The 23335-nt window shown below is 56.2% G+C and overlaps 2 long non-coding RNA genes across 3 annotated transcripts in view; both read left to right on the top strand.

Moving 5' to 3' along the window:
* The window catches only part of LOC145534278 (uncharacterized), a 28517-nt gene extending 18180 nt beyond the window's left edge, over window positions 1-10337 (top strand). For both annotated transcript variants that reach the window (XR_014074401.1, XR_014074402.1), the window contains exons 2-3: window positions 6229-6422; window positions 7050-10337. This is a non-coding gene — a long non-coding RNA (uncharacterized LOC145534278). The remainder of the gene's footprint in view (window positions 1-6228; window positions 6423-7049) is intronic.
* A 445-nt stretch (window positions 10338-10782) lies between these two features.
* Window positions 10783-16099, top strand: LOC145534277 (uncharacterized). The gene is made up of 2 exons (XR_014074400.1): window positions 10783-12527; window positions 13154-16099. It is a non-coding gene; the product is annotated as an uncharacterized LOC145534277 (long non-coding RNA).
* Window positions 16100-23335: the final 7236 nt, after the last annotated feature.

Below are 23335 nucleotides of genomic sequence, written 5' to 3'. Positions count from 1 at the left end.
ACACGGCGACCGGCCCGCGGGGGCAGACCGGGGAGGACCCGACCCGCGGCTCGGGCGAGCGCACCGGAGCGGGAGCGCGGCGGGAGGCTGACGGGGAAGGGTGGGAGTCCCGCTGCTCGCTCCCCCCTCGACCGGCACGCGACGACGTCGGCGGCGGACGGGCGGCGGCACGGGCCACGGATCGGGGCCGCGGCAGGCCCGGGAGGCGAGACGCACCAGGGCGCGGCCCCGAGGAAGCAGCAGACGGGGGAGCGGACCGAAGCGGACGGACGGACGGAGAGGGGCACCGACGAGCTGCGGCCGCGTGAGGCCAACGCCGCGCGAGACGCGGCGGCGGCGCGGAACCGGCGGCGGAGAGGTGGGGTGGCCGCGCGCCACCGCGAGGAGGATGGCTCGAAACGACCCGGGGGAAGCGAGTCGGCCACCGGGGCGCACCGCGGGATCTCACCGCCGGAGGCCTCCCAGCACAGGGGCGGTCCCGCGGCACACCCGGGGCGGCGGACTGGCCTCTCCGGCCCCCCCCACACCCCCAAGCGGAGGGTGGGGGAGGCTCCCCTCACGGGGGCTCGCGCCCACCGCCACCTACACACACACACCCAGAGCCGCGGCCGGCCCGGGAGAACGCTCTCCCGCCTGCGTACCGGCGTGCCCGCCACGGCCCTCACTCGCGCGGCCCCGCCGCGCCAGGCCCCTCCCCTCACTTCTCTCAGGGACTCCGAGGGCACTGCTCCGCCCGGGGACGACACCCACAGGAGGCGAAGCCGACTCGGTCCCAGACAGGGGGGAAGGGCACGCGGGCGGTCGCACGCGCGGGCCGAGGAGGAAGGCCGGCAGCGGCGGGGAGGGGCCGGCAAGCGCGCACAGCGACGGCCACGGGACAGGGGGCGCGGGCGCCGCCCGGGGACCAGAAAAGACCACCGGGAACACGGCCGGGCCGCCAGGAAAACCAGCGCGGGATCCCACCGCCACCCACACACGAGGGCGGTCCCGCGACGCCTGGGACGCCGGCCGGCCCCGGCCGGCCCCGGAGCGGAGTCCCACGCCCCGGCCCCGCCGCCAGGGCCGGCGGCGCCGTCCACCCGTCTCCTCCGCCCACCCTCGACGGATCCGTCTCTCCATCTAGTCTGACCCCGAGGCGCCACATCCCGGGGACACGCTCTCGAGCGAGGCGGCCCAGACCGTGCCCGCGCGCCGCCACCGGCTCGGGGACGAGGGCGGGCGCGACGGACTCCTCCTCGCCACGGCCGCGGGGCTGGGGAAGCCGGGGCCGACCGGGCGTCGCCCCCCGGCCCTTCTCCTCCTGCACTCACACCGCGGGGGCGGCCGCACGCACGCGGCGCACGCACGGTTCCCCCCCACGTGCCGGACACCCGGCGGGGCCCGGCGGGACCCTCCCCCGACTCGGCGGGGGGAGGCGCGGGCCGCGGTAGGCAACGAGCGGCACACGGCCCCACCGCGGGGCCGGCGCACCCATCCCCCCTCACAGAGGAGAGGTGGGGGGATTCTGCCCACGTGCTCTGGCAGTCGCCACGGCGGCTACACTGCGCACTCAGGAGGGGCAGCGGCCGGGGGCTCCGGTACCCCAGAGGCTCCCTCTCGGATCGCTAGAGAAGGCTTTCTCACCGAGGGCGCGCCGTCCCTCACCCCATCGTCTCTCCTTCGGGCCCACGGAGGCGCTCCACGAGCCGCCGATCCTCGACTGGGCGGGAGGGGTCTGCGGTACAGGTAAGCGGACGACCACACGGGAGCGTGTGCACGGTCGGGGCCGGAGCACGGCCCGTGCCTCCACGACGAGGCAGCACCTGCCCCCAACGGAAGAGGCGAGGGGAACAGGCACGCCTCTCTTCCCGTCTCGACCCCTCCCCCAACGAGAGCCACTCGCGGGACACACACACACCCCACCGCGGTGGGGGACCCGAGGAGGACGCCGGGTTAAGGGAAACGACACCACCGCTCGGCCTCAGGCACCTGAGGGGGCGACCTGGAGCGCTCCAGGGGCACCACCGAGGGTCAAACGAGGCACGCTCACCCACCCACGCGGGGCGCGCGGCGCAGCGGCGGGCACAGCCCTCCCCACCGCGGGGAGGGCCGCTCGCGGGACACGCGCCGAGAAGGCGAAGCGAGAGCGTCCGCTGTGTCCGAAGACCGACGGCCTCACTGACGCCCCGTGGAGGGGGGGCGGGCAGGAGACCGAGAGTCAGGGCCGGAGGCCGCACCCACCCTCCCGCCTTCCTCACCCTCCCCGACGGGCAGGGGGAAAGGCAGGCGAGGGGCCCCGTGGACAGACCGAGAAGACCGCACACGTTCACCAGGAACGCCCGTCCCTCGTCCGGCACGGCTTAGGCCCGGCCCGGGAGAGCACGACCACACCACATCGATCCGTTGAGCCGAGGGGGAGGGGGGAAGGCACGGTGAGGGCAGTCGCCGGAGGGGCCCGCTTTAAGCCTCACCGGCCGCCTCCCCCCGCCACACCTCACCTCACCTCAGGCGACAGCCGCCGACGACCCCAGGAGGAGGAGCTGCCTGACACGGGGCACGGAGCCTACAGAGCGGGGGTCGTCCCGGCCACCACCGGGCGCCCGCAGCGGGGGTCACACAGGGTAGAAGACCCACGGCGCCTCGCCCCGCCGCCCTCGGGTCGCCCAGAGACCGGAGGTGGCGCCACGGGTCGGGTCTGCCAGACACGCCACGCGGGAGCCGACGCACAGGCCCAGGCCGGCGGCCCAAAGGCCCAGAGCCCCGCGTGCGTCCAGAGGCCCAAAGTCCTCGGCGGCAGACGCCGAGAGAGACCGTGTCGGCACTTACCTGGTGGCAGAAAAGGCCCATTTCGGGCGACAAAATGACAGCGCCCGACAGCGGGGCCCACCCACGACTGGCAGGGAGGGACCTTGGCACCTTGGCACCGCCACCTGTCCCCAGCACTACCCCAGAAACACCAGGCCCGGAGCTGTCGGGGGTCATCTGGTCGACTGGGGGGGGGGAGGGGGGCGAAGGGGGCGCCCGGTGGGCGAAGTGGGGGCGCAGACGCCAAGGGGGAGGGAGCTGGCCGGAGACGCCCTCCCCCTTCGCCCGCACGGGTAGGTGTACCCGTCCGTCCGTCCGAGTCTCCGAGCGGGGGTTTGGCTTCGAGTTGCCAAAGAGAAAAACGAAGAGAGACCCGCCGGCGAGGCGCCTCCCACGAGACGAGCGGGCCCCAACGAGGGACCACGCCCGGGGCCCCAGACCGTCCTGTCCGGGGCACCCAGGACGGCTCGAGCCGGTCCCTGACCTCCTGGCCGTGATTCAGGGAGTTGGGGAGGGGTGAGAAAGCAAACCCTCCGGGGGTGGCAAACCCTCCTGAAAGGGCGGGAAAGCAAAAACCTCCTGAAGGGAGACGCAAACCCTTCTGAAAAGGCGAACAGCAAACCCTTTTTGAGGGCGGGAGCCAACCCTCCTGGCAGAAGAAGGCAAACCCTCCTGAGGGCGAAAAGCAAACCCTCCTGAGGGAGGCCCGGTCAGGCCACCCCAGAGCCCGGCTCTGGAGCGCCGCCGCCGCCGCGACGGCCACCCTCCTCAGAAACCTAGAGAACCAATCTCCGGCGACAGCAGGACGTCCCTAGGCCTCGGCGCCACCGCCACTGTCGCTGCCAGCAGAGCCGGTCTCTGAGAGCTGTGCCCTCGGGCCCGGCGGCTGAGTCACAACCCTCCTGAAGGTCGCCGAAGCTCCAGAGGGGAGGGACACTATAAAAGCGGCCGCCAGGTGGCTCCTGACAACCGGCTCCAATGTCCCGAGGACGGGTCGCTGTCGCCGGCCGCCGAGGACGCCACAGCGCCGGCCGCCCAAACGCCCGAGCTCGGCTCGGAGCCGCCGCCTCCGAGAGACGCGACGCGACGCGACCCCGGCCGCAGAGGAAGGGAGAGGAGCTGGGAAATAGCTCCCCAGGAGGCTGCCACGAAGGAGACGCGCTCCCCCCCCACCCACGCGATTCCAGGCTGGTGGGCGGACATTCCACGGAGACGCCGGCGGGCGGCGGGGCTCGGGGCGGGGACGGCCGAGAGAGGGGCACCAGTGACATCCCGGGCTCCCCCGGGCCCCCTCCCCCGAAGGAGGGAGGGAGGGAGAGAGAGAAGGGAGGGAGGCAGGGAGGGAGGGACCGACCGGCAAAGCGAAACCAGGCAAGCGCTGCTCGGAGAACAAAGCAGGACTTCTCGAAAGCAGACACAGACACAGACACGCAAGCCCAGGAGCAAGAAAGGAAAAGAAGGAGACACTCGGACCCCCAACAAGAGAAAACGAAAGTCAACCTGTGTCGAGACCGTGATCAAGTCCAACGACAACAAACACAAGCATGCGCCGGTGGGCGGGGAAAGTGCGCTTGAGGTCAGGAGAACATGGATTTCAAAATAACTGGCCACAAACACCGGAAAGGAAAGGCGGCCGGGCGGCCGGGCCGGGCGGTCGGGTCTGGGGTGGGGTGGCAGGGCTGCTGGGGGCGGGGGTCGGTGGCGGGGGGGGTGGGGGTGGGGGGTGGGGGGTGGAGGAAACGGGAGCACCTAGAAAGAGGAGGAGACTGTCGGCCGTGCTGAGACACGGAGACATCACACGGCTGGGGACCCGTTCCTATCGTTTGCCCCGGGGTGTGAGAGAGACTTGGCCTCCCGTCTCCTGGGATTTCATCTCCCCAGCAACAACGGTCAGGCAAGCTGTCGGGTGTGTGTGTGCTGCGGGGGGTTGGGGGGTTGGGGGGCGGGGTGGGGAGAAAAAAGAAGACGCCTTTCAAGTGAAAGGAGGGAGCGTAAAGGTCACTGAACCCTCTGACAGCGGCCTTCCATTTTCCACACCAGTGACACGTTCTCCCAAGTCGCCCGGTTCCAGAAAACGCTTTTCGGAAACAGAATCCTCGGGGCCCGCGAACTCCTTAGGAATCCTCGGATGAGCTTCCGGGCCAGGCTATACCGTAGGCAGCGCGCTTCCCCTGAAGCCAAAGCCACGGGCTCCAGAGGGCCACGTCCAAGAAGCTGATCTGGTACGGAACCCGATGTCTTCTTCTCTAGGACACTTCTAGCAGCAGCAAGAGTGCCAGTTTGTGAGAATCGAAGGTGAAGCCGGCACGATGTAAACCCAGCGATGTGAGCGGTCAGAGGCCCATCTAGATTCGAACTCCAGTGCTGGAGGGAGGGGAGCAGTGGGGACAGGAGGGTGGCCTGCGAGTCCGCCGTCCTGTCCCCACTCCCCGTGTGAACATCCGCCCCGTGGAAGGTGTCGAGGAACCTCATGACCTGACCTACGGGGTGAACCGTCGCCAAAGACAAAGAATTCCTCCAGCCAGGCGTCGTCCGCAGCCACGAACCCCTTCCCTCCGTCGCCCGGCCTTTCAGAATGCCACGTGGAGCCCTCTCGAGACGTGTGGGGCTTGGAGGTATGGGCCCCCGAATTCTCCTCGCCCGGCCCTGCAAGAAACCATCCCGGGCCTGCCCCACATGAAGACTTCTCGGGCTTTTCGGTGGACCGGGCCTCCCAGGGTGCCCCTGCACCCGGCACCCTGCGACATCCCGAGAGATCCCACGGAGAAACGTCTCCGGCCACTCGCGCGGCATCTGCCTCGCTGGCGGGCGCCCCTTCCAACCTCCCCAGAGATACGTGAGCACGGACGCTTCTTCCCCATCTGGGTCCCCTCACAGGCTCTGTGAGTTCCTGCGGTTCCGCACGCCCTCGACTTGGCTGTGGTTCGGGGCTCTGTTCTGTTCTGTGTTTGCTCTCCGGCCCACGTGATCTCTCTGGCTAGGGCACCCAGGAAAAGCGAAAAGAAATCGAGTCCGTGTGAGTACTATTCAGGCATCAAGTGGGGATACCTACCAATGACCTCTAACGTGGATCCACCAAGATGGCGGCCGTGTGGGGTTCAGGAGGATCATTTTGCGTTTTCTGGGGGCGCTATTTGCTCTCAATGATTTCACGTGCCTTTTGGGCATGGCTCACGGAGATGGGACGTGAAGCAGCAGGGCAGCCACATCTGGCGTCTCGGCCTAGCTAGGGCGGCTCCACGAGTGACCTCTCGGAACCGGGGCTGAGACCGCCATCCCTCCCCGGGCCCCCCTCGGTGGCTGGGTGTGGGGGGGGGAGGGGGAGGTTTCGGAGGGGAGACGGGAGATCTGGGCTTGTGGTTGGGGGCGCGCGGGGCCACACGTGTCCTGTCATGATATTCCTGCAGCGCTCCAACGAGATAAATATTATTCTCTATTCTGCAGATGGCTATCTGTACCTGAATGGAAATGTATTAGACTCTTGAAATCCGAGCCTTGACGAGGGGTGCGCCCTGTACGTCTCGGGCTACAGGCAGCATACGGAAACTGAAGATATCAGGAATCACGTATAAAGGTTAAAGTCAAAGAAACGGACCTAGTTCAGGGGCAGACTTAGTCTTCCTCGCTGCAGCCTCAAGGTAAACGCTGGGGGTACCCAGTCTATTCTTGGGAAGATACAGTGTTTATTTTAACTGTTGCCAGCAACGCAGCTTCTCCTCTGCCGGAGGTGAAATTGAGATTTAGTTCTTGCAGCTAGTAGTTCTTTTTCAGAACATCTATCAGGAAGGATCCGAATAGCTTGTCATGTCCCTGAAAGTATACTAGAGAACATTTGGTTCAGTTCTCGTACCCAGAGACTGGGGAAATTAAGGTGGCACTAGAAATCGCACCTTTGGGTTATATAGTATCTTTGCTGGAAAACAGGCTGCTCTGAAACTCTAATTGTATCAAACAGTAGCAGGGATAAGAAGTGCATGATCCACAAGTTTCAGTAAAGCTGGCTCTCCCGCTCCTTAACATTATATACATTGTTAACAAAAGTTTAGAACTGGACACTTGATGGCAACAAAGAGGCATCCTGTTTGGCGTTTCTTCGGACTGCAGCCGGGAGAGGAGCAGAGCCGACTTGTTCAGTCCCCGGTCCCGCTACTCCTAGGCCTTTCCTCACACTTGATCTTGGATGCTCTGGGGGCAGGTTGTGTCTGCAACAAGCACTCGATGTGTCCGGAAGCACTGAATCCTCTGTTCATTGACTTTGTTCCCAGGACTGTCTCAGGAGGTGACGATGTTTTCCCATGGGGGAATCTGTGTCAGAGGCTTGCCAACCATACTTTCCACGTGGTTCATGAAAAGCTCGCCCGTCGCCGGTCACCTGTCAACTCACCATCCGTACGAGAGTCAGCACCAACACGCCCGGCAGAGCTGAGCGTCAAGAAGGGGTTGCGTGGAAAGAGATTTGTATGCTTGGTCCTGGTCCTGGTTATAGACAGAAAGTATCAAGGGGGAATAACTCCCAGAATAAGTAGGCTTGCCTGGAATGCGAAATAGTGAGAAGAGGCCTCGCGCTTGGAGGACGGGTCAGAGCTTTAGCCACGGGAGAGTGAAAAGGAAAGGCCCGGGAAAGGGCCGTGGGGCAGGGGACGGTCTGAGCCCAGCACCAGCGGTGAAGGACGAGGAGGCACCTTGAAAGAACGTGCTGTTCGGAGGTTTGTGGTAAGAGCACACCGGTGCTGCTAAAGATGAGGCTTGTGGAACCCAGATAGTAAGGAGGAGCCAGAAACAGGCCAGGAAGGATGAGAATCCCGTGTACTGAGGACCTGCACTTCACCAAGCCCACAGCAAAGGGTGCTGTCTAGATTCAAACCCAGTCACTTGCGCAAACGCCGCTCAGCCACCTCCTCATCTACAAGGCCGACAGATACTCGGTGCGTGAGGTGCGTGTACGTACAGTCTAGGTGGACGGCACTCACATATCAGGCAACCACACAGCTAATACATGCTTTGAAAGAACCAAGAGTGAGCTGATAGCTTTTTCTGGATCTGCCTATAAGCAAAGATACCGCTCGCTGCATACTGTGGATCTCGACTCCTGTCTCACGTCTCCATGAAGCCGTCAGAAAAGTACTGTTCGTGCTCCCTCTCAGGCCAGGAATGACACTTCAAGTGTAACGTGCTCACGAAGTCCTCAGAGATTCATGGATTTGAATCGAGAAATTCCACCTGGTCCTTTCGCTCCCGATCCACTCCTGCTCTCACCACTACTACCACACGGGTCAGACACGAGCGAGTTCCCCTGAATTAGCTTGCACACGTGGGGGTGGAGTTAGCTTTCGGCACACGGATATTTAGAAATTCCATGGCAGTAGGCCAGGTATTCACATTATGTATCGGATATTCGCCTAATTTGATAATAAGAGAGCCCGGGCCTCAGGCATAACTTCAGGCCGATTTTCCCTCCAACGGAAACAGCTCAGATGGGCTGGCAGCCCGAGAGAACGAGCAACTGCCACTAACAGACTGAGACACCTGTGGGCTCCCTCCATGGGGAGACCTTCTGCCAAGGCTTCTCCCTCAAGGGCCGTTACCCAGCCTGCGGGCATCAGCTGAGGAGAAGGGGAGGTGGGTGCCCCGGAAACCAGCCGCGCTCGAGTCAGTCTCCCAGGAGCTCTCGTTCCAGCTCTGGACGCTCACTCCCGGGCCCGGGTTCTCACTCCCGCTTTCAGATGGATCCCAGGCCCTTCTTCAGAGAAGTTCCTCCAGATGAGTCCCCAGCCACCAGTGGGCCTCATTCGACCTTGCGGGACCTCCCTCCCCTTCTGAAGCTAGGTTCCGTCTCTCTCTTCACAAAACTTTAAGTCCAAGATGGATTGTTAACAATGACTTGCCATTTCCTTTTGTTCTCACCATTATTCTGACTACTTGCATTTAATTCCGCTCACCTTCGGATTGCTTGTGACACTCCAGGCCACCGAAAAAAAGAGAGTTTCTGTTCTGGGCTCAAAGATCCTCAGGAGGCATTTGGGCCTCACTTTACCTCTGCTGGAGACAGGAAGGTGGCAGGTGACCGGGACCTGCCAAGAGCAGAGCAGAAGCTGTGCCCCTGAGCAGTGGTGCCTGGCTCTCTCTCATTGGTCGCAGAGGGTCTGCAAGATTCGAGGGGGTTCCTGACGGCCCCACCATGCTGGTGAGCCGTGTCGTCTCATCTCATCGGGAATCTGACCCCGCATCGGCAAGCGTAGCCATGTGCCCTCACCCTGAGTCTCTAAACCCTTCCCAGACCATCACTCGGCCCGCCTTCTCCTCTCAGGCAGAATGAACCTGGGCTTCTCTCCTGGGACAGGTCATTCTGTGTCATGGGATGTCCTCTTTACTCCTATTGCCGGCAACAGGAGTATTGATGTGCTGCTCATAGGTCAGAGACTCCTCATTCGTATTACCCAGAGGCTTTTCTTCAGTCAGTAAATTTTGTTCCTTTGAAGTCAAAGGGATTGCATTGCCTTTGAAGACTATCATTTCTGACCTAGTCGCAAACCGTCTCTTTTGAGGAACTTCCTTAGGGTTCCAGGGATTAAGACAGTTTGCTTCCATTGCAAAGGGCACAGATTCTTTCCTCGATTGCAGGATCTAGATCTCCCGTGCCTCACACTGTAGCCAAAAAGGTATATTTTAAATATAAGAGGGCCAAGCATAAACCTACTACTTTCCCTTTCCATTATTATGATAATAATCTAGTTCTCTTCAAGGCAACACAAATGTTTCTTACTAACTAGAAGGATCATGTCGCGGAAATTATAAAGAGAAAAACAGGGAATTACTTCATGGTATCTCACTACATCCGTCTCTGATCCAACGTACGAAAAATCAAGGAAGTCCACGTAAAGTATCATCTTTAAATAGAGCTCTCCACTTTGAGAGAATAGAACTAAACTCATTAAAACTAAGTTTTCCAGTATGTGGCTGCTTTGAAATCTTGCATCCAACCGACAATTCTGGAACCTATGATAATTCAGAATTGAGTAACCGATGACACAAACACTCTACTAGTCAGGGGGACGTTTTGGATCGCCTGAGTTCTAGGTTCTCAATGTTATCAAGCCAGACACAATCTTCACGGTTTTTCATAGATCCTGTAATATCTTTTTTAAAATTTCAACTTTTTTGAGGTACAATTGACATATAAAATTGCAAGAAATTGAAATATGACTGTGGTGATTTCACGTGTTTACGATGTGAAAGGATTCCTCATCCAGTTAATTCATATCACCTCACATATTTCACCTTCTTTTTTTTTTCTTCCCTCCATCTTTCCCACTTAGATTTTATCTTCATAAGATTTCATTTATACAAAACATGTCAAAAAGATTGCCGTGTTTTACATTAGATCCTCAGACTCTATTCATCTTATAGCTGAACATTTGTTCCCTTTTACCAACCTCTCCCCATAGCCCTAGTAACCACTTTTCTACTCTCTGTATGAGTTTTACTTTTTCCGGGAGGCACTGTCAGAGCCAGTCCTGAAATTTCCTCCAATTACAATTCTTCTCTCAGAGTCATCAGTCCATTTTGTGTTATCTTTCATGTTTTACAAAATTACTCCTAACCAGCAATGGAGCAGGTGTGGCAGGCAATGAGCCAAGAAGATTTACAGGGTGGCATCCACTTACTGTGGGAATTAACCATGGCATTGATCAGTCTATCAACCTAGAAAGAGATAACTGGACATTGCACAAAAATTTGCTTATTTCTTTGTAGAAGTTTGGCATTAAACTAAACCCTTAGTTTGGGATGGGATGGGGTGGGGTGGGGTGGGGTGGGGTGGGGTGGGGGGGTGGGGGGTGGAGGAAACGGGAGCACCTAGAAAGAGGAGGAGACTGTCGGCCGTGCTGAGACACGGAGACATCACACGGCTGGGGACCCGTTCCTATCGTTTGCCCCGGGGTGTGAGAGAGACTTGGCCTCCCGTCTCCTGGGATTTCATCTCCCCAGCAACAACGGTCAGGCAAGCTGTCGGGTGTGTGTGTGCTGCGGGGGGTTGGGGGGTTGGGGGGCGGGGTGGGGAGAAAAAAGAAGACGCCTTTCAAGTGAAAGGAGGGAGCGTAAAGGTCACTGAACCCTCTGACAGCGGCCTTCCATTTTCCACACCAGTGACACGTTCTCCCAAGTCGCCCGGTTCCAGAAAACGCTTTTCGGAAACAGAATCCTCGGGGCCCGCGAACTCCTTAGGAATCCTCGGATGAGCTTCCGGGCCAGGCTATACCGTAGGCAGCGCGCTTCCCCTGAAGCCAAAGCCACGGGCTCCAGAGGGCCACGTCCAAGAAGCTGATCTGGTACGGAACCCGATGTCTTCTTCTCTAGGACACTTCTAGCAGCAGCAAGAGTGCCAGTTTGTGAGAATCGAAGGTGAAGCCGGCACGATGTAAACCCAGCGATGTGTGCGGTCAGAGGCCCATCTAGATTCGAACTCCAGTGCTGGAGGGAGGGGAGCAGTGGGGACAGGAGGGTCGCCTGCGAGTCCGCCGTCCCGTCCCCACTCCTCCTGTGAACATCCGCCCCGTGGAAGGTGTCGAGGAACCTCATGACCTGACCTGCGGGGTGAACCGTCGCCAAAGACAAAGAATTCCTCCAGCCAGGCGTTGTCCGCAGCCACGAACCCCTTCCCTCCGTCGCCCGGCCTTTCAGAATGCCACGTGGAACCCTCTCGAGACGTGTGGGGCTTGGAGGTATGGGCCCCCGAATTCTCCTCGCCCGGCCCTGCAAGAAACCATTCCGTGCCTGCCCCACATGAAGACTTCTCGGGCTTTTCGGTGGACCGGGCCTCCCAGGGTGCCCCTGCACCCGGCACCCTGCGACACCCCGAGAGATCCCACGGAGAAACGTCTCCGGCCACTCGCGCGGCACCTGCCTCGCTGGCGGGCGCCCCTTCCAACCTCCCCAGAGATACGTGAGCACGGACGCTTCTTCCCCATCTGGGTCCCCTCACAGGCTCTGTGAGTTCCTGCGGTTCCGCACGCCCTCGACTTGGCTGTGGTTCGGGGCTCTGTTCTGTTCTGTGTTTGCTCTCCGGCCCACGTGATCTCTCTGGCTAGGGCACCCAGGAAAAGCGAAAAGAAATCGAGTCCGTGTGAGTACTATTCAGGCATCAAGTGGGGATACCTACCAACGACCTCTAACGTGGATCCACCAAGATGGCGGCCGTGTGGGGTTCAGGAGGATCATTTTGCGTTTTCTGGGGGCGCTGTTTGCTCTCAATGATTTCACGTGCCTTTTGGGCATGGCTCACGGAGATGGACGTGAAGCAGCAGGGCAGCCACATCTGGCGTCTCGGCCTAGCTAGGGCGGCTCCACGAGTGACCTCTCGGAACCGGGGCTGAGACCGCCATCCCTCCCCGGGCCCCCCTCGGTGGCTGGGTATGGGGGGGAGGAGGGGGAGGTTTCGGAGGGGAGACGGGAGATCTGGGCTTGTGGTTGGGGGCGCGCGGGGCCACACGTGTCCTGTCATGATATTCCTGTAACGCTCCAACGAGATACGTATTATTCTCTATTCTGCAGATTGCTATCTGTATCTGAATGGAAATGTATTAGACTCTTGAAATCTGAGCCTTGACGAGGGGTGCGCCCTGTACGTCTCGGGCTACAGGCAGCATACGGAAACTGAAGATATCAGGAATCACGTATAAAGGTTCAAGTCAAAGAAACGGACCTAGTTCAGTGGCAGACTTAGTCTTCCTCGCTGCAGCCTCAAGGTAAATGCTGGGGGTACCCAGTCTATTCTTGGGAAGATACAGTGTTTATCTTAACTGTTGCCAGCAGCGCAGCTTCTCCTCTACCGGAGTTGAAATTGAGATTTAGTTCTTGCAGCTAGTAGTTCTTTTTCAGAACATCTATCGGGAAGGATCTGAATAGCTTGTCATGTCCCTGAAAATATACTAGACAACATTTGGTTCAGCTCTCGTACCCAGAGACTGGGGAAATTAAGGGGGCACTAGAAATCGCACCTTTGCGTTATATAGTATCTTTCCTGGAAAACAGGGTGCTCTTAAACTCTAATTGTATCAAACAGTAGCAGGGATAAGAAGTGCACGATCCACAAGTTTCAGTAAAGCCGGCTCTCCCGCGCCTTAACATTGTATACATTGTTAACAAAAGTTTAGAACTGGACACTCGATGGCAACAAAGAGGCATCCTGTTTGGCGTTTCTTTGGACTGCAGCCGGGAGAGGAGCAGAGCCGACTTGTTCAGTCCCCGGTCCCGCTACTCCTAGGCCTTTCCTCACACTTGACCTTGGATGCTCTGGGGCAGGTTGTGTCTGCCACAAGCACTCGATGTGTCCGGAAGCACTGAATCCTCTGTTCGTTGACTTTGTTCCCAGGACTGTCTCAGGAGGTGACGATGTTTTCCCATGGGGGAATCTGTGTCAGAGGCTTGCCAACCATACTTTCCACGTGGTTCATGAAAAGCTCACCCGTCACCGGTCACCTGTCGACTCACCATCCGTACGAGAGTCAGCACCAACACGCCCGGCAGAGCTGAGCGTCAAGAAGGGGTTGCGTGGAAAGAGATTTGTGTGCTTGGTCCTGGTCCTGGTTATAGACAGAAAGTATCAAGGGGGAATAACTCCCAGAATAAGTAGGCTTGCCTGGAATGCGAAATAGTGAGAAGAGGCCTCGCGCTTGGAGGATGGGTCAGAGCTCTAGCCACGGGAGAGTGAAAAGGAAAGGCCCGGGAAAGGGCCGTGGGGCAGGGGACGGTCTGAGCCCAGCACCAGCGGTGAAGGACGAGGAGGCACCTTGAAAGAACGTGCTGTTCGGAGGTTTGTGGTAAGAGCACACCGGTGCTGCTAAAGATGAGGCTTGTGGAACCCAGATGGTGAAGAGGAGCCAGAAACAGGCCAGGAAGGATGAGAATCCTGTGTACTGAGGACCTGCACTTCACCAAGCCCACAGCAAAGGGTGCTGTCTAGATTCAAACCCAGTCACTTGCGCAAACGCCCCTCAGCCACCTCCTCATCTACAAGGCCGACAGATACTCGGTGCGTGAGGTGCGTGTACAGTCTAGGTGGACGGCACTCACATTATCGGGCAACCACACAGCTACTACGTGCTTTGAAAGAACCAACAGTGAGCTGATAGCTTTTTCTGGATCTGCCTATAAGCAAAGATACCGCTCGCTGCATACTGTGGATCTCGACTCCTGTCTCACGTCTCCATGAAGCCGTCAGAAAAGTCCTGTTCGTGCTCCCTCTCAGGCCAGGAATGACACTTAAAGTGTAACGTGCTCACGAAGTCCTCAGAGATTCATGGATTTGAATCGAGAAATTCCACCTGGTCCTTTCGCTCCCGATCCACTCCTGCTCTCACCACTACTACCACACGGGTCAGACACGAGCGAGTTCCCCTGAATTAGCTTGCACACGTGGGGACGGAGTTAGCTTTCGGCACACGGATATTTAGAAATTCCATGGCAGTAGGCCAGGTATTCACATTATGTATCGGATATTCGCCTAATTTGATAATAAGAGAGCTCAGGCCTCAGGCGTAACTTCAGGCAGATTTCCCCTCCAACAGAAACAGCTCAGATGGGCTGGCAGCCCGAGAAAACGAGCAACTGCCACTGACAGACTGAGACACCCATGGGCTCCCTCCGCGGGGAGACCTTCTGCCAAGGCTTCTCCCTCAAGGGCCGTGACCCAGCCTGCGGGCATCAGCTGAGGAGAAGGGGAGGTGGGTGCCCCGGAAACCAGCCGCGCTCGAGTCAGTCTCCCAGGAGCTCTCATTCCAGCTCTGGACGCTCACTCCCGGGCCTGGGTTCCCACTCCCGCTTTCAGATGGATCCCAGGCCCTTCTTCAGAGAAGTTCCTCCAGATGAGTCCCCAGCCACCAGTGGGCCTCATTCGACCTTGCGGGACCTCCCTCCCCTTCTGAAGCTAGGTTCCGTCTCTCTCTTCACAAAACTTTACGTCCAAAATAGATTGTTAACAGTGACTTGCCGTTTCCTTTTGTTCTCACCATTATTCTGACTACTTGCATTTAATTCCGCTCACCTTCGGATTGCTTATGACACTCCAGGCCACCGAAAAAAAGAGTTTCCGTTCTGAGCTCAAAGATCCTCAGGCGGCATTTGGGCCTCACTTTACCTCTGCTGGAGACAGGAAGGTGGCAGGTGACCGGGACCTGCCAAGAGCAGAGCAGAAGCTGTGCCCCTGAGCAGTGGTGCCTGGCTCTCTCTCATTGGTCGCAGAGGGTCTGCAAGATTCGAGGGGGTTCTTGACGCCCCCACCATGCTGGCGAGCCGTGTCGTCTCATCTCATCGGGAATCTGACCCCTCATCAGCAAGCGTAGCCATGTGCCCGCACCCTGAGTCTCTAAACCCTTCCCAGACCATCGCTCGGCCCGCCTTCTCCTCTCGGGCAGAATGAACCTGGGCTTCTCTCCTGGGACAGGTCCTTCTGTGTCATGGGATGTCCTCTTTACTCCTATTGCCGGCAATAGGAGTATTGATGGGCTGCTCATAGGTCAGAGACTCCTCATTCGTATTACCCAGAGGCTTCTCTTCAGTCAGTAAATTTTGTTCCTTTGACCTTAAAGGGATTGCCTTTGAAGACTATCATTTCTGACCTAGTCGCAAACCGTCTCTTTTGAGGAACTTCCTTAGGGTTCCAGGGATTAAGACAGTTTGCTTCCATTGCAAAGGGCACAGATTCATTCCTCGATTGCAGGATCTAGATCTCCTGTGCCTCACACTCTAGCCAAAAAGGTATATTTTAAATATAAAAGGGCCAAGCATAAACCTACTACTTTCCCTTTCCATTATTATGATAATAATCTAATTCTCTTCAAGGCAACACAAATGTTTCTTACTAACTAGAAGGATCATGTCGCGGAAATTATAAAGAGAAAAACAGGGAATTACTTCATGATATCTCACTATATCCGTCTCTGATCCAGCGTACGAAACATCAAGGAAGTCCACGTGAAATATCATCTTTAAATAGAGCTCTCCGCTTTGAGAGAATAGAACTAAACTCATTAAAACTAAGTTTTCCAGCATGTGGCTGCTTTGAAATCTTGCATCCAACCAACAATTCTGGAACCTATGATAATTCGGAATTGAGTAACCGATGACACAAACACTCTATTAGTCAGGGGGACGTTTTGGATCGCCTGAGTTCTAGGTTCTCAATGTTATCAAGCCAGACACAATCCTCACGGTTTTTCATAGATCTTGTAATATCTTTTTTAAAATTTCAACTTTTTTGAGGTATAATTGACATACAACATTGCAAGAAATTGAAATATAACTGTGGTGATTTCATGTGTTTACGATGTGAAAGGATTCCTCATCCAGTTAATTCATATCACCTCACATATTTCACCTTCTTTTTTTTTTTCTTCCCTCCATCTTTCCTACTTAGATTTTTATCTTCATATAAGATTTCATTTATACAAAACATGTCAAAAAGATTGCCGTGTTTTACGTTAGATCCTCAGACTCTATTCATCTTATAGCTGAATATTTGTTCCCTTTTACCAACCTCTCCCCATAGCCCTAGTAACCACTTTTCCACTCTCTGTATGAGTTTTACTTTTTCCGGGATGCAATATCAGAGCCAGTCCTGAAATGTCCTCCAATTACAATTCTTCTCTCAGAGTCATCAGTCCATTTTGTGTTCTCTTTCATGTTTTACAACATTACTCCTAACCAGCAATGGAGCGGGTGTGGCAGGCAATGAGCCAAGAAGATTTACAGGGTGGCATCCACTTACTGTGGGAATTAACCACGGCATTGATCAGTCTATCAACCTAGAAAGAGATCACTGGACATTGCACAAAAATTTGCTTATTTCTTTGTAGAAGTTTGGCATTAAACTAAACCCTTAGTTTGGGATGGGATGGGATGGGGTGGGATGGGATGGGATGGGATGGGGTGGGGGGTGGGGGGTGGAGGAAACGGGAGCACCCAGAACGAGGAGGAGACTGTCGGCCGTGCCGAGACACGGAAACATCGCACGGCTGGGGACCCGTTCCTATCGTCTTCCCCGGGGTGTGAAAGAGACTTGGCCTCCCGTCTCCTGAGAGTTCATCTCCCCAGCAACAACGGTCAGGCAAGCTGTCGGGTGTGTGTGTGTTGCGGGGGGTTGGGGGGCGGGGTGGGGAGAAAAAAGAAGACACCTTTCAAGTGAAAGGAGGGAGCGTAAAGGTCACTGAACCCTCTGACAGCGGCCTTCCATTTTCCAGACCAGTGACACGTTCCCCCAAGTCGCCCGGTTCCAGAAAACGCTTTTCGGAAACAGAATCCTCGGGGCCCGCGAACTCCTGAGGAATCCTCGGATGAGCTTCCGGGCCAGGCTATACCGTAGGCAGCGTGCTTCCCCTGAAGCCAAAGCCACGGGCTCCAGAGGGCCGCGTCCAAGAAGCTGATCTCGTACGGAACCCGGTGTCTTCTTCTCTAGGACACTCCTAGAAGCAGCAAGAGTGCCAGTTTGTGAGACTCGAAGGTGAAGCCGGCACGACGTAAACCCAGCGATGTGTGCGGTCAGAGGCCCATCTAGATTCGAGCTCCAGTTCTGGAGGGGAGCAGTGGGGACAGGAGGGTGGCCTGCGAGTCCGCCGTCCCGTCCCCACTCCTCCTGTGAACATCCGCCCCGTGGAAGGTGTCGAGGAACCTCATGACCTGACCTGCGGGGTGAACCGTCGCCAAAGACAAAGAATTCCTCCAGCCAGGCGTTGTCCGCAGCCACGAACCCCTTCCCTCCGTCGCCCGGCCTTTCAGAATGCCACGTGGAACCCTCTCGAGACGTGTGGGGCTTGGAGGTATGGGCCCCCGAATTCTCCTCGCCCGGCCCTGCAAGAAACCATTCCGTGCCTGCCCCACATGAAGACTTCTCGGGCTTTTCGGTGGACCGGGCCTCCCAGGGTGCCCCTGCACCCGGCACCCTGCGACACCCCGAGAGATCCCACGGAGAAACGTCTCCGGCCACTCGCGCGGCACCTGCCTCGCTGGCGGGCGCCCCTTCCAACCTCCCCAGAGATACGTGAGCACGGACGCTTCTTCCCCATCTGGGTCCCCTCACAGGCTCTGTGAGTTCCTGCGGTTCCGCACGCCCTCGACTTGGCTGTGGTTCGGGGCTCTGTTCTGTTCTGTGTTTGCTCTCCGGCCCACGTGATCTCTCTGGCTAGGGCACCCAGGAAAAGCGAAAAGAAATCGAGTCCGTGTGAGTACTATTCAGGCATCAAGTGGGGATACCTACCAACGACCTCTAACGTGGATCCACCAAGATGGCGGCCGTGTGGGGTTCAGGAGGATCATTTTGCGTTTTCTGGGGGCGCTGTTTGCTCTCAATGATTTCACGTGCCTTTGGGGCATGGCTCACGGAGATGGACGTGAAGCAGCAGGGCAGCCACATCTGGCGTCTCGGCCTAGCTAGGGCGGCTCCACGAGTGACCTCTCGGAACCGGGGCTGAGACCGCCATCCCTCCCCGGGCCCCCCTCGGTGGCTGGGTATGGGGGGGAGGAGGGGGAGGTTTCGGAGGGGAGACGGGAGATCTGGGCTTGTGGTTGGGGGCGCGCGGGGCCACACGTGTCATGTCATGATATTCCTGTAACGCTCCAACGAGATACGTATTATTCTCTATTCTGCAGATTGCTATCTGTATCTGAATGGAAATGTATTAGACTCTTGAAATCTGAGCCTTGACGAGGGGTGCGCCCTGTACGTCTCGGGCTACAGGCAGCATACGGAAACTGAAGATATCAGGAATCACGTATAAAGGTTCAAGTCAAAGAAACGGACCTAGTTCAGGGGCAGACTTAGTCTTCCTCGCTGCAGCCTCAAGGTAAATGCTGGGGGTACCCAGTCTATTCTTGGGAAGATACAGTGTTTATCTTAACTGTTGCCAGCAGCGCAGCTTCTCCTCTACCGGAGTTGAAATTGAGATTTAGTTCTTGCAGCTAGTAGTTCTTTTTCAGAACATCTATCGGGAAGGATCTGAATAGCTTGTCATGTCCCTGAAAATATACTAGACAACATTTGGTTCAGCTCTCGTACCCAGAGACTGGGGAAATTAAGGTGGCACTAGAAATCGCACCTTTGCGTTATATAGTATCTTTCCTGGAAAACAGGGTGCTCTTAAACTCTAATTGTATCAAACAGTAGCAGGGATAAGAAGTGCACGATCCACAAGTTTCAGTAAAGCCGGCTCTCCCGCGCCTTAACATTGTATACATTGTTAACAAAAGTTTAGAACTGGACACTCGATGGCAACAAAGAGGCATCCTGTTTGGCGTTTCTTTGGACTGCAGCCGGGAGAGGAGCAGAGCCGACTTGTTCAGTCCCCGGTCCCGCTACTCCTAGGCCTTTCCTCACACTTGACCTTGGATGCTCTGGGGCAGGTTGTGTCTGCCACAAGCACTCGATGTGTCCGGAAGCACTGAATCCTCTGTTCGTTGACTTTGTTCCCAGGACTGTCTCAGGAGGTGACGATGTTTTCCCATGGGGGAATCTGTGTCAGAGGCTTGCCAACCATACTTTCCACGTGGTTCATGAAAAGCTCACCCGTCACCGGTCACCTGTCGACTCACCATCCGTACGAGAGTCAGCACCAACACGCCCGGCAGAGCTGAGCGTCAAGAAGGGGTTGCGTGGAAAGAGATTTGTGTGCTTGGTCCTGGTCCTGGTTATAGACAGAAAGTATCAAGGGGGAATAACTCCCAGAATAAGTAGGCTTGCCTGGAATGCGAAATAGTGAGAAGAGGCCTCGCGCTTGGAGGATGGGTCAGAGCTCTAGCCACGGGAGAGTGAAAAGGAAAGGCCCGGGAAAGGGCCGTGGGGCAGGGGACGGTCTGAGCCCAGCACCAGCGGTGAAGAACGAGGAGGCACCTTGAAAGAACGTGCTGTTCGGAGGTTTGTGGTAAGAGCACACCGGTGCTGCTAAAGATGAGGCTTGTGGAACCCAGATGGTGAAGAGGAGCCAGAAACAGGCCAGGAAGGATGAGAATCCTGTGTACTGAGGACCTGCACTTCACCAAGCCCACAGCAAAGGGTGCTGTCTAGATTCAAACCCAGTCACTTGCGCAAACGCCCCTCAGCCACCTCCTCATCTACAAGGCCGACAGATACTCGGTGCGTGAGGTGCGTGTACAGTCTAGGTGGACGGCACTCACATTATCGGGCAACCACACAGCTACTACGTGCTTTGAAAGAACCAACAGTGAGCTGATAGCTTTTTCTGGATCTGCCTATAAGCAAAGATACCGCTCGCTGCATACTGTGGATCTCGACTCCTGTCTCACGTCTCCATGAAGCCATCAGAAAAGTCCTGTTCGTGCTCCCTCTCAGGCCAGGAATGACACTTAAAGTGTAACGTGCTCACGAAGTCCTCAGAGATTCATGGATTTGAATCGAGAAATTCCACCTGGTCCTTTCGCTCCCGATCCACTCCTGCTCTCACCACTACTACCACACGAGCGAGTTCACCTGAATTAGCTCGCACACGTGGGGATGGAGTTAGCTTTCGGCACACGGATATTTAGAAATTCCATGGCAGTATGCCAGGTATTCACATTATGTATCAGATATTCGCCTAATTTGATAATAAGAGAGCTCATGCCTCAGGCATAACTTCAGGCAGATTTCCCCTCCAACAGAAACAGCTCAGATGGGCTGGCAGCCCGAGAAAACGAGCAACTGCCACTGACAGACTGAGACACCTATGGGCTCCCTCCATGGGGAGACCTTCTGCCAAGGCTTCTCCCTCAAGGGCCGTGACCCAGCCTGCGGGCATCAGCTGAGGAGAAGGGGAGGTGGGTGCCCCGGAAACCAGCCGCGCTCGAGTCAGTCTCCCAGGAGCTCTCATTCCAGCTCTGGACACTCACTCCCGGGCCTGGGTTCTCACTCCCGCTTTCAGATGGATCCCAGGCCCTTCTTCAGAGAAGTTCCTCCAGATGAGTCCCCAGCCACCAGTGGGCCTCATTCGACCTTGCTGGACCTCCCTCCCCTTCTGAAGCTAGGTTCCGTCTCTCTCTTCACAAAACTTTAAGTCCAAAATAGATTGTTAACAATGACTTGCCATTTCCTTTTGTTCTCACCACTATTCTGACTACTTGCATTTAATTCTGCTCACCTTTGGATTGCTTATGACACTCCAGGCCACTGAAAAAAGAGAGTGTCCATTCTGAGCTCAAAGATTCTCAGGCGGCATTTGGGCCTCACTTTACCTCTGCTGGAGACCTAGGAAGGTGGCAGGTGACCGGGACCTGCCAAGAGCAGAGCAGAAGCTGTGCCCCTGAGCAGTGGTGCCTGGCTCTCTCTCATTGGTCGCAGAGGGTCTGCAAGATTCGAGGGGGTTCTTGACGGCCCCACCATGCTGGCGAGCCGTGTCGTCTCATCTCATCGGGAATCTGACCCCTCATCAGCAAGCGTAGCCATGTGCCCGCACCCTGAGTCTCTAAACCCTTCCCAGACCATCGCTCGGCCCGCCTTCTCCTCTCGGGCAGAATGAACCTGGGCTTCTCTCCTGGGACAGGTCCTTCTGTGTCATGGGATGTCCTCTTTACTCCTATTGCCGGCAATAGGAGTATTGATGGGCTGCTCATAGGTCAGAGACTCCTCATTCGTATTACCCAGAGGCTTTTCTTCAGTCAGTAAATTTTGTTCCTTTGACCTTAAAGGGATTGCCTTTGAAGACTATCATTTCTGACCTAGTCGCAAACCGTCTCTTTTGAGGAACTTCCTTAGGGTTCCAGGGATTAAGACAGTTTGCTTCCATTGCAAAGGGCACAGATTCATTCCTCGATTGCAGGATCTAGATCTCCTATGCCTCACACTGTAGCCAAAAAGGTATATTTTAAATATAAAAGGGCCAAGCATAAACCTACTACTTTCCCTTTCCATTATTATGATAATAATCTAATTCTCTTCAAGGCAACACAAATGTTTCTTACTAACTAGAAGGATCATGTCGCGGAAATTATAAAGAGAAAAACAGGGAATTACTTCATGATATCTCACTACATCCGTCTCTGATCCGACGTAGGAAAAATCAAGGAAGTCCACGTAAAGTATCATCTTTAAATAGAGCTCTCCGCTTTGAGAGAATAGAACTAAACTCATTAAAACTAAGTTTTCCAGTATGTGGCTGCTTTGAAATCTTGCATCCAACCAACAATTCTGGAACCTATGATAATTCAGAATTGAGTAACCGATGACACAAACACTCTATTAGTCAGGGGGACGTTTTGGATCGCCTGAGTTCTACGTTCTCAATGTTATCAAGCCAGACACAATCTTCACGGTTTTTCATAGATCTTGTAATATCTTTTTTAAAATTTCAACTTTTTTGAGGTATAATTGACATATAAAATTGCAAGAAATTGAAATATAACTGTGGTGATTTCATGTGTTTACGATGTGAAAGGATTCCTCATCCAGTTAATTCATATCACCTCACATATTTCACCTTCTTTTTTTTTTCTTCCCTCCATCTTTCCTACTTAGATTTTATCTTCATAAGATTTCATTTATACAAAACATGTCAAAAAGATTGCCGTGTTTTACATGAGATCCTCAGACTCTATTCATCTTATAGCTGAATATTTGTTCCCTTTTACCAACCTCTCCCCATAGCCCTAGTAACCACTTTTCTACTCTCTGTATGAGTTTTACTTTTTCCGGGATGCAATATCAGAGCCAGTCCTGAAATTTCCTCCAATTACAATTCTTCTCTCAGAGTCATCAGTCCATTTTGTGTTCTCTTTCATGTTTTACAATATTACTCCTAGGCGTCTCGGCCTAGCTAGGGCGGTTTCACAAGTGACCTCTCAGAACCGCGGCTGAGACCTCCATCCCTCCCCGGGCCCCCCTCGGTGGCTGGGCGCTGGGGTGGTGGGGGGTGGGGAGAGGAGTCGGGGGAGCTGGTCTAGGGGTTGGGGGCGGGTGAGGGCCAGGGGACCGTCCCCGGTGGTCCCGCTGAGACGTGAAGGCAGGTTCTGTCCCGCTGAGAACTTCCTGCCTTCGGGCGTGTGAGAGGAGCAGATTTCTCTCCAATCCAAGGCCATGCATCATTTTTGGCCTGTTCAACAAGGCTAGACAAGCACGTATTTGTGTGTCTATCTTGGCTTGTTTTCTGACGGAGGCCAAAGACCTCTTCAGGCGTGTCCAAAGGATCTGCCAGGGTGGGAGGGTGCAGGTCAATCCATGTGTCAAGAGAGCCAGAGAATCTGTCACAGCTGTGACTCAGGCCTTTTTCAGAAACAGGCCAACTTTGATGATTCCCCTGGACAGGAATCACCGCAGAAGTTTCCTTGAAGGGATCGAGTTGCAGGAGTCGGGGGCGTGGCCCCGCCGCCGCCAGAGGGCTTCCTCAGCCAGGCAAGGCCGGCCGCTGGCCGGGGCTATTGTCTGTGGGCCCCACCCCCACCGCCACCCTCCACCCTCCCCTCCCCCTCCCCCTTCCCCTTCCCCTCCCCCTCCCCCTCCCCCTCCCGCTCCCCCTGCAGGGCCCCTCGTGGGATAGCTTCATTCAAATGCAGAACGCTTTCCAGTCAAGGAAGAGCC

Source organism: Giraffa tippelskirchi, chromosome 14 (genome assembly GCF_054371585.1).
Source record: "Giraffa tippelskirchi isolate mGirTip1 chromosome 14, T2T-mGirTip1v1.2.pri, whole genome shotgun sequence".
NCBI classification, from domain to species: Eukaryota; Metazoa; Chordata; class Mammalia; order Artiodactyla; family Giraffidae; genus Giraffa; species Giraffa tippelskirchi.
Note: the sequence above shows the minus strand (reverse complement) of the source record. Positions and strands in the feature narration are given on the sequence as shown.